The sequence below is a fragment of the Apium graveolens genome, chromosome 11 (genome assembly GCF_009905375.1).
Source record: "Apium graveolens cultivar Ventura chromosome 11, ASM990537v1, whole genome shotgun sequence".
NCBI classification, from domain to species: domain Eukaryota; kingdom Viridiplantae; phylum Streptophyta; class Magnoliopsida; order Apiales; family Apiaceae; genus Apium; species Apium graveolens.
In genome coordinates, this window is record NC_133657.1 from 30,724,843 (window position 1) to 30,735,585 (window position 10,743).

At 33.3% G+C, this 10,743-nt stretch overlaps 1 long non-coding RNA gene across 1 annotated transcript; it reads left to right on the forward strand.

Moving 5' to 3' along the window:
- Positions 1 to 925: 925 nt before the first annotated feature.
- LOC141697383 (uncharacterized) lies at positions 926 to 1,389 on the forward strand. The gene is made up of 3 exons (XR_012564688.1): positions 926 to 1,068; positions 1,151 to 1,252; positions 1,346 to 1,389. It is a non-coding gene; the product is annotated as an uncharacterized LOC141697383 (long non-coding RNA).
- The last annotated feature ends 9,354 nt before the right edge of the window (positions 1,390 to 10,743 follow it).

Genomic DNA, 10,743 nt, shown 5'->3' on the forward strand with positions numbered 1-10,743 from the left:
GAAAGCAGTATCATGTCATGGAATCCTTGATGAAGGTGTAAAACCAATTGTTGTGAAGGAATTGTTGGTGGCTGAAGATGATAATGAATGTACTGCATTTGACAAAAATCCATCTGACCCAAAGGTAAGAAGCATGTAGTATCAATATGTGATAGTGCACACAATACATGCTTGCAGAAATTTTTTATTTTATGTCTTCCCTTATAAATGTAGGGTGCAAAAAAATGTGAGCTAACTGTGGACAATATTGAGAACAAGTTTGCATTTGGCATGGTTTTGGAAGATTCAGATATGAACAAATCAATAAATGGAGTGCCTATGCCAGCTGGATGTATTCGTTTTTGGTGGACGGAATCATCCAAGAAGAAGCCTTGGTTCCCGTATGTGGTAAAATAGAGACGGTCCGCCAAACTGTTGGCTCACATTTAGCATGGCCTCAGGATATGGTAATCTTCCCGACTGTAATTAAAAAGGTATATTGACACCAACAATTTCTCACATTATATTCAGAAAAGGGGTTTCTATATTTAATAAATGATTAATTAATTAATTTCAGAAAAAGGTTAAGGAAATACCTTTGTCAAAAGCAAAAAGTCAGTTGATATGCCTGCAAGAAGAATTTGACAGGACAAAGACATATAAGAACGTGCCGAGTTACTTCAGTTTGTTATACAAATATGGGAAAACATTCATGAAAGCTACTAGGGTCTCTTTACCAATTCCGTGCAATGCAGAAGTCTTTGGAGTAGAGAGAACAATATTTGTTTTGCATGAAAATATAATTTCCTTTTTAAAGTAAGACATGATCGGACAATCTACAATAGTGGCATACATGACGTAAGCATAGTTTTATTTTGATTCTTTTTATTCTGCACAAACGCATATGCTGATGAGCCCATTTTTCTGCTACTTGCATACTGTGGAAACTGAGAATGAAGAATTAGATCTATTTGCCTTCTACGATCCTGGAGTTACATTTTCCCTCAACAAAGGTTTTGAATCTTACATTGTCAATCAGTTGAAAGAGGGGAATGTTGATCGTGTATTCTTCCTGCTACATAACGAGAGGTAAATTTTTACTTTGTTATAATAATATTTAGGTAATTTTTTCCGCACATTCTAACTTTATTATATTTGTTTTAAAAAACAGTCAACATTGGATTTTAGTCATAATATTGGAGGGTGACATCTATATCTACAATCCTTTATCTCAGCTGCATCATTTTCCTAAGTTGGAAAAAGCACTATCAAGGTAATCTCTACCTGTACATGTTTCAGTTTTGATATCTATGCTTCTAGATTATTTTTAGGTATTTTTTTGACATTGTGTCATTCTATCACATAGCGCAATAAAATCTTTTAATGCCGAAACTGGAAGGGGAAATAAGCCTGCAAAAATAAAGAATCTTGTTGTAAGTTTTACATTTAGTCTGTTTCTCCAGATTGGTGAAGTCCCTTTTTTTGTTCTGACTTTGATTTTTGTTGTTTTATAAAGGGATCGCCCAAACAGCCTGGTGGTCATGAATGCAGCTACGTCGTCATGTGCTATATGAAAGAAATCATTTTAGACAGAGAAATGACATTTAGAACCAAGGTATATCTAATTCACGTGTTAACTATTAAAATAAACAGTTCTACATAATTCATGTGCAAATTCCTTGTCACGGTAATTAAAAATTAATGGGCGACCAAGACCCGTTTGTCTTATACGACGGACGAGCTTGACGAGGTTCGAATGGAGGCTGCAGAATATATCCAGGAGTTGATATGAAGTTTTTAAATCCTGACTTGATTTTTGTAAACTAGTAAAAGGGAACAATATGTTTTTGCAAACTTTAGTGGTCACTTATTTGGTATGTCTAAATATGCAGCAGGAAGTGCTACTTGTTTTGGTTCCTCTTATGTTGGTAAATTTTAGACATATATATTAAGTTGTATAAATTTTAGTTGGAATATGGAGATGCGTATGGATGGGTGGATTGGATTTTGGTTGTAGATATATGGATGTTGGTTGTTTGTTGGACGTCGAAATGGTTAGGTGTTGGTTGTCGGAGAATGTGGTTGGATTTTGGTAGTAGACACAGAAGTTGATTTAGTATATTTCTGGTTGTTTGTTGGATGTTGATTTAGTATATTTTTTGGTTTTGTCTGGGTTTATGCACAAATGCACGAGCTTATTATTTTTTTAAAAAAACTCAAACATCAGTTCTTGTTATAAAACTGATGTGAAGCAACTAAAAACACATCACCTGCTTAAAATAAAAAGATGTCTAAACTAACAAAATAAATTGAATTATAGGAATGAAAACGATACCTAAAATGTTAAAACACATCGCTTTGTGCAAGTATATAAAGTAAATAAAAAAACTGATGTTTTCCAGAACAATGTACGTCGGTTTAACTAATGCAACCGATGTTAAAGTAGAGTTTCACATTGCTTCCTCAAGTAAAACTGATGTCATAAGTTATGTTTAACGTCGGTTGAGTAATTAAACCGATGTAAAATACAGAGTAAGACATAAGTTTTTTAAGAATCTGATGTCTATCAGTTAAAAGTTCTTCCCTGTTATATGTTTATAGTGATTTTTAACCTCCTAAATACCATTTTTCACAATCTAGTTTTAACATGTTATTAAAAAAAGGGCTAATTATACATCAGTTTTCTAAGAAAACCGATGTCTATGTACATCTTTAAGATCATCTAAAAACCTATGTTAAAGACCCCTACCCTTCTCTACACATGTGAAGACATCGGTTGAAAAAAAAGACATCGGTTTATAACTGTTGTCTAAGGGCATTTTTCTAGTAGTGCTAAAAGAGGTAGAAATGGTAAACTAGGAATAATAAGGCAAGCAACTATAAGTACATTCCTGATGCTCCTAGAAAATCTTGTTTTAACTGTGGAAATACTAATCATATTGCTATTGATTGCAGGAAGATTAAAAAGAAAGTCACTAAGATTTCTGAGTCTAATATTAGTTGTAGATCAGTACATTACAAACCACATAACCCTTGTTTTCACTGTGGTAGCGTTTGGCATTCTATTTACATATGTAACGATTATCATAGCTTGTATCATAACAATTATGATCCTTTAACTAAGTTCAATAAAATTGTTGTTTGAAATAGAACTGCTAGACTGAATGTGCATACATCTTATTGAGTTAAAACTGTCAAGACAAATCCTGATGGAGCAATTCCCGATGGATCAATTTCTAACAAGAAGCTTTCTGCTGCAAAAACACATAAGATGTCAAAAAGGACCCAACAAGTGCGGGTTCTTAAAATGCTATCTCATTTCCATATTTCTGGTTACAGGGAAACAAGAAGAATGTGCTTGTACTAGAAAATGGTTGTTTTGCACAAATGAATGGAACTAAATCCCTGTTGTCAGAATATTAAGAGAAGGCTGGCCCTATCGTTTCCTATGGTGATGGCAATGTAGGAAAAACATTGGGATATGGCAATATCATTGGAAATATCATCATCTCAAATGTAGCTCTGGTAGATGGACTGAAGCATAATCTGTTGAGCATCAGTCAAATTACTGACAGAGGTTTCTATACTGTGTTCTATGATACTCACTGTGAATTAGTTCATAAGATCACAAAGAAGATTGTTTTTATAGCTTACAGACATGGAAACATCTATGAAGCAAAACTTTATGCAAATACTGAGGATGCTAAAACTTGTTTGGTAAACAAGGCATCAGTAGATAAAAGTTGGAAAAGAAGACACTCACGAAGAGGTTGTAATTGCAAAAAAAAAGCTTAAGTCAGGAAAAGAGGCAAATCCTGATGATCTAGAGTAGATTGGTGACAATTCACAGGTTGATGGGGAGCAATATCAACTAATTGAAACTCTATTTAGTCAAGAACTGACAACACTAATACATTGGGAGTTTCTCATGGAACTGATGCTGGATTTCAATCTACAAATTGATTAATAATGATGAGATTCCTGATTTTTCTACTGAATCCATCAATGCAAATGCTGGGGGGGGGGGAGAATCATGATTAAAATTACTTGGATTTTCAAAGTGGATTGCAAATATTTTCTTAGCTCCTGATGGACATGATTTGATTCTTCTTAAAAGGACGTTAACATTACTTCTTTCATGATTTTAATTGATACAAATTTGTTTTATTCTCTAAAGAGTAATCATGATAAATTTGTCATTAGTGTCCTTTTAAACTTGGGAATAGCAGTAAATAAAGAGACTTTGCTTTTGCTTGTTTAGATACGCGTAAAATTATGCTTAAATTACACGATTATCAATAGTTTCTCTTTAGTTTCTCACGTCTTATTTAGCTATATAATCACTCATCCTATCTCACATATAATTCATACTTTTCAAAAATCCTAACCCTTCTCTGCAAACACAACTTTCAATCCTTTCTTTTCTTACACTAACAAATGGCTAACCTTCAACTCTACCGTCGAAACAAAGGTGCTTACCTCCCTGTTGACAACCATGTTAATGGGAGTCTCTACTTTGACCCATTTGGACTTCGTGTCCAGATAAACGGTCAAGTTTATCACCCCAGTGACTTTCCACAGTCAGTCTTTGATCATCTCACTTTCGATGAACAACTGGAACTCCAGTTATTCATAATGGAGACCCATGTTTAAGAAGAACGAATAGATGAGGAGGCAGAGCAATGTCGCCTTGACGCTCTGGAGCTGCGAGACAACATCATATCTCTCGCATCCTCCATGTCTCGCATCTATCATCGTTGGGCAATAAAGACGAAGACGGAGTAGTTTTTAGCTTTTAGGAGTTAGTGTTATTTTAAATATTTTTTTACTTCTTTCTTTGTACTCATCTTAAATTATTAATAAAAAAATCCTTGATTGTTTATTCTTAATGTGTAATACATGCTCTAGTAATTTTTCATATTCTTGTGTTAATTATAATCTTATGACTGTTCATCTTCTTTTCTATAATTCATGTGTGAATAATGAAAATTTTGTTAATGCATGTGGAAAACTAATCTCCACTCGAGTTATTTTTGACTAATGAAGAACAGTTAAAACACAAAGATTTCAAGAAGCAACCAGATGATAAAATGACACTCGATGAAAGAAGGAGTTCTAAATTTCCAAGGGAAATGTGGGTGTTTTTGTCTAACAAAATGGCTCAAAAGTACACTTTTCAAAATCCTGACACTATGGAACATGACACATTTAATCATATTCCCGACCCAAGTGTATATCTTAAAACTAACAAATCTAAACACCATGTCACTTCTGATTCTTCTCAAAAGGAATTAGTTATAAAATTAAATTAATAGATAGAACTGATGTGTCTCAAAGACAATCAGGTTAAAAGGTTGGTTCACTCTCACCTAGATCTATGGCAAAACAAGGTGGAGGAAGGAAGAAAAGTGTACCACCACTAACAAGCATCAAGGAGAGTATAGGTGGAAAGAAAAGGAAGACTACAACTTGTGTTAAGCTGGTAGATGAGCCATCAGATACTGATACTGATAGTGATGGCCCAGTTGTTTTTAAAATGCATGTTAGACCAGTGGGGTTACTGGTACAAGTACAGAGGAAGAAAGAGCTGAAATTATAGAAGCTAATCTTGTGTAAAAGAAAAGAAGACTACTTAAAGCAGCTAACAAAGATCAAGCTAAACAACAAAAAGCTGGTTTGGAAGTATTAACTCAAGTTGCTCTTGGTCAAGAAACTGTAAATCCTGACAAGTTTTCATCAGTTTCTGATCTAGCACGGTCAAATCCTGACAAAACTAAAAGAAAGGCTGTAGACACTACAATGTATGTCAGAAAGCAATCTAAGAAACAGTCTCCACATAAGGGGTACAGTACACAAGAACCATCTTCTCAATGTGAAGATACATTTGTCAATTCCCCTACTACATAAGAACCACATGCTCAAAGTGTGAATTCAAGCACTAAAATTCAGTAGACTTTTCCTGACATTGCTCAAGGGGGTCATATTTTTATGGATGCTGATATTCAGAAGACAGTACAAGAAAGGAAATCTCATCAGAAGCACATTGCTACATTGGATGTTGTCATCAATGATCCCATATTTGAGGGAAGCACACAAGAACCTTCAGTTCAAAGGATTGAAGAAGCTTCTACACCTCATGTCCCACAAGAACCAACAGTTCAAAGTACTGTTGGAGACTTAGTATCAAATCCTGACATGGGGTCAATTCCTAACAAGCTACAAATCTATGACACAAGATCAGTTCCTGATGAAGTTGTTCCTAGCTCTATATATCCTGATGTACTGATCACTTCTAAGGACAACACTGGAGCCATCATGGTACAACCACTCAAAGCAATACCAATGATTTCTAACACTCAAGGTATAATTCTCTCTATGTCTCCTTTATCTGATAAAATAATTATAAATAGACCTAATAATAGGGATACCTATATTTAAATGACTATAAACCACTCCTCTTTTCCACCTCTTATTTTTTCTTTTCCTAGTGAGTTGAGCCTTTCTAGTGAGATTGTGAGAAAAGTTTAAGAGAAAAACATAATTATTGAGAGGCAGTCTCCTATACTGGAAAAAAGAGAGGTAGATTTGAGTGATAAAAGTGAGCTAGATATTACTATTGAAAGTAATACATGTGTGATGAGATCACTTTAAAAGAACAGAGAGAGTTAGATTTTCGTTCTCTTAGTTCAGGTTCATCACAGGCAACTAAGCTTAGTAAGTCAAATCTTTATTTAAAGCTCAAAGGAAAAGTTCCTGACCTTATTCCCGATATTCCTGAGACATTTTCTGATAATGATGATGAGTTTGTAGAATCTGATAATGCTGCTCTGAAAGCTGGAATAGAAGCATCTAAATTATCTACTTTTGGCTCATCATCTGGTCATGCCCCTGTTCTTGATGCTCACAGGACTCATGAATGGAATCATTCTTAGAGGTTACCAAGTGAGAAGATTTCTTTGGTAGCTGCATATTCAATAGATGATCATGCTGTTAATTTGGTTTCTAATCTTGACATGAATGCCTCTATCAAGACCACGATGGTACTAGTCAAAGGTCTGCATTATTCTATCTCTACACTCAAGCAAGACAATGTTGATCTTAGAGAGGATCTTGTTGACCTTTCTGTGGCTATAAAGGTACCAACAAACACAATGGCTTGATAAAGAGGATGTTCAGCATGGAAGCTAAACACGATCAAATGTCAGAGAAACTGACAGCTCTGGAAGATGATTAGAATGGTATTAATTCTATATTAGATGTTAAACTCTCTCTTCTACAAAGTCCAGATGCCAAAAAAGGGGAGATAGTTCCACAAACAAAATTTCAACCTGAATCAGTTTTGAGGAAAAATGACAATCCTGATGATGATTGTGATATGCAAGCAAAAAAGACCTCTGATGCTGTGGTACTGATTGAGTGATAATTGTCCCTGATTCTGTTGATATTGAAGAAGAAGAAATTCTATTTCTGATGAATCAACAGATTCTTTCTGCATCTGTTGAAGCTGTTAATGTAACGCCCCCAACTCCGGGGTCAGAGGATTTGGTCGTCACGATGAAACCTTAATCCAAATTAACCTATTAAATCAATAAATAAATGCCAACAGTTGAAATAAAGCATCTGTGACCCCAAACTACACCAAGATCTTTTTAGGTTACAGTTCTAGGAACAAGATATCCAAATTCCATAAATTAATTTTCTCTTTCTTTTAAAACTCTTTTCCATATTTCCAAACTCACAACTTAACCCACTAGTATAACTTCGAAAAGAAGTATACTAGACCAATAATTTAATACATAACTAATACATATATAAACACAATGTTTTACAATATAACTTACTCTAGTTCCGCAAACCCTGGACCAACCATCTTCCAAAAGCTTCTTCTTTGCTTTCTTGAAGTATGCAGCTAAACAACGCAAGCTAATCATCACTGGAGGTTAAATTTGAAAACAGGCAAGTATGAGCAAAAGAAATCATCAACAAGTTCATTATAGCATATATAAGGTCTTTTGATATAAAAACTGACATCTGCAATAGCACAGAACATTTTAAAATCATAATTGCTGAATCATAAAATTTTAGTTAAGGAATCCCAAAATTGGTTCCTTAAATTTATTAAAAATTCTTTTGATATTTTTGAGCGAAATGCTTCAGCAAAACTTTGAATCTTCATGAGAATAAAACTCGCAAAATAGTGTTTACGGAAATATCGTAAACAACCATAACATGAAACAATGATTATGGATTGAATCATAAACTATATTTAAAACCGAACTCTTGATATTAATACTCATTTTGTTGTCATATCAAATTAGATATCAATACGCATTTTGATGCTCACAACATCCTATACTGAAGTCAACATCAATCATCTATACTAATATCACCTTTGATATTTACCAACAATCTAAATATCCACATCAATCAGAAACTAAATCAAAACTGCATTTCACCTTTTATTCAAAACCAAAACACTTGATAAATCATTCCTTATAAGATTATCAAAAGCAATATAATAATTTAGATTGGAATCCACGAACGACGGTGTGTTGCCGCCGGTGATCACCCGCGGAGCAACACCGGTATGCCGAAGCATATCCAACTAAACAAAGGGTACCCAAGGCACATATTGGCCTAGCAAGGTATTATATCATGTATAATACATAGCTCATTCATACCAGGGAAATCATTCATACCAAGAGTTTCGATTTGAATACAACTAAAACATTTCATGTTCATAAAATAAATCAAATTATTGGAAAGAAAATGATGTCTACGATGTTAAAAGTGAAACGAAAGAAAACCGATGTTAAAGTAGAAGTTTCACATCGCTTCCTCGAACAAAACTGATGTTATAATACAAGTCTAACATTGGTTTAGCAAATGAACCTATATATAATACGGAAAAAGACATCGATTTGTTTAAGAATCTGATGTCTATCAATTAGAAGTGCTTCCCTGTTATATATTTAAAGTGCTATTTAACCTCCTAAATACCATTTTTGACAATCTAGTTTTAACATTTTATTCAAAAAAGGGTTAATTATACATCAATTTGCTAAAAAAACCGATGTCTGTGTACATCTTTAACATCGGCTAAAAACGGATGTTAAAGACCCCTACCTTTCTCTACACATGCGAAGACATCGGTTTTAAAAAAAAAGATATCGGTTTATAACCGATGTCTATGGGCATTTTTCTAGTAGTGTCACACTGGATCGCCGCCACGGCCTCTTACGCAACCATCCAATCTTAAAATATTTTATTGAAAGGGGGTCATAATACTCAACACCCTTATAAATTTTATCCCTCATTCACTTGGGCAGAAATACTCGCAACCCAATCATTTTTCTCAAAACCCAAAACATTTATAAATCCATTCATTTGATAAGTAAAATCACTTATCTATTTTGAATTTAGAATAACAGAAGAGTACTTGCATAATAAGCATTTAATTCAGCGATATGTAAAATATTTATCTATTCTGAACTGAAAATAGGAAAACAATACTTGCATAATCATAAGCAGTTGGATATGAAAACATTGAACTATTCTGGATTTAGAATAGTGTAGAAACTTGCATAATAGGATTCAGAATAAATATCACTTGAACAATAATTGATGATAGGGATACTTGCCTTTAGGATTTAGCAGTTAGTCACACTCGTAATGACATATCAATCATGACATTCTGTCTCAAAACATCACCATCTTTTATTCCAATAATTCATTAATCCACCGCTCTTACGATTGCTAGAATCCAGATATTCAATACCATTATATTCCATTATTTCCAATGTCTGGTCCCGATCAACTCGGATGATCCGCATCTATAATTAAAAGATATAATTTTAATCGTCTAAGCGGTAATTACTCGAAGAACTGCGTGTCAAAACCCTATCATCTACCCCTACGATAGCCCGCACATAATTATAACAGTCAAACACAAAAATTCTGACTCACATACGCACATAATTTACATAGCACGTAAACACATAATTCATCTTACATGTAACTAGGTTCATCAAAAAATTTGACTCGGTATGTTTAAAACTGAAATCGGGTCAACAATATGATTTATCGATCAATAATCGACTCAGAACGATTCGCAAAATAAGCAACATTTCGAAATGAAAGAATTTGGGTCTCGAAAGTATTTGTAATGAAAGCGGAATATTTTTCTGAGTTTAGAGACGTTCGTTTCGTATTAAACGGACGAACGGTTTATTTTCTACGAATAAGATAAGAATAAATCAATTATTAATATTATTAATTGAATATTCAATACCTTTATATAATTTTAAAAGCTCAAAATAATATTAGAATATTATTCGGCTCAATTAAAAATAATTACACTTCATTCAACTATTTGTAATTAAAATTAATCGATTAAATGAATTAATCGATCAATTAAATGAATTAATCGATCAATTAAATGAATAAATAATTAATCAAAAAAATTATAAATAATTGAATCAAATTATGATTTTAGAAAATAATGAAAGATAATAATTTGAAATTGAAATAAATATTCTAGAAAAAATTTTCGAAATAACGTCTTTGTAAAACGGACTTTTCCTGGGGTCATTCCCCCTCAAAATCACTCCTAAACAACACAATCCAACTACACTCTAATTAAATTTATAATTTTAAAATACACAATAATTTATATTTGTGCGTATAAACATGCGAGAAATGAAAAATAAAGCCAAAAGCGACTTCTACAAAAACTTCCAAAAATTATGAAATAAATATGTAAAC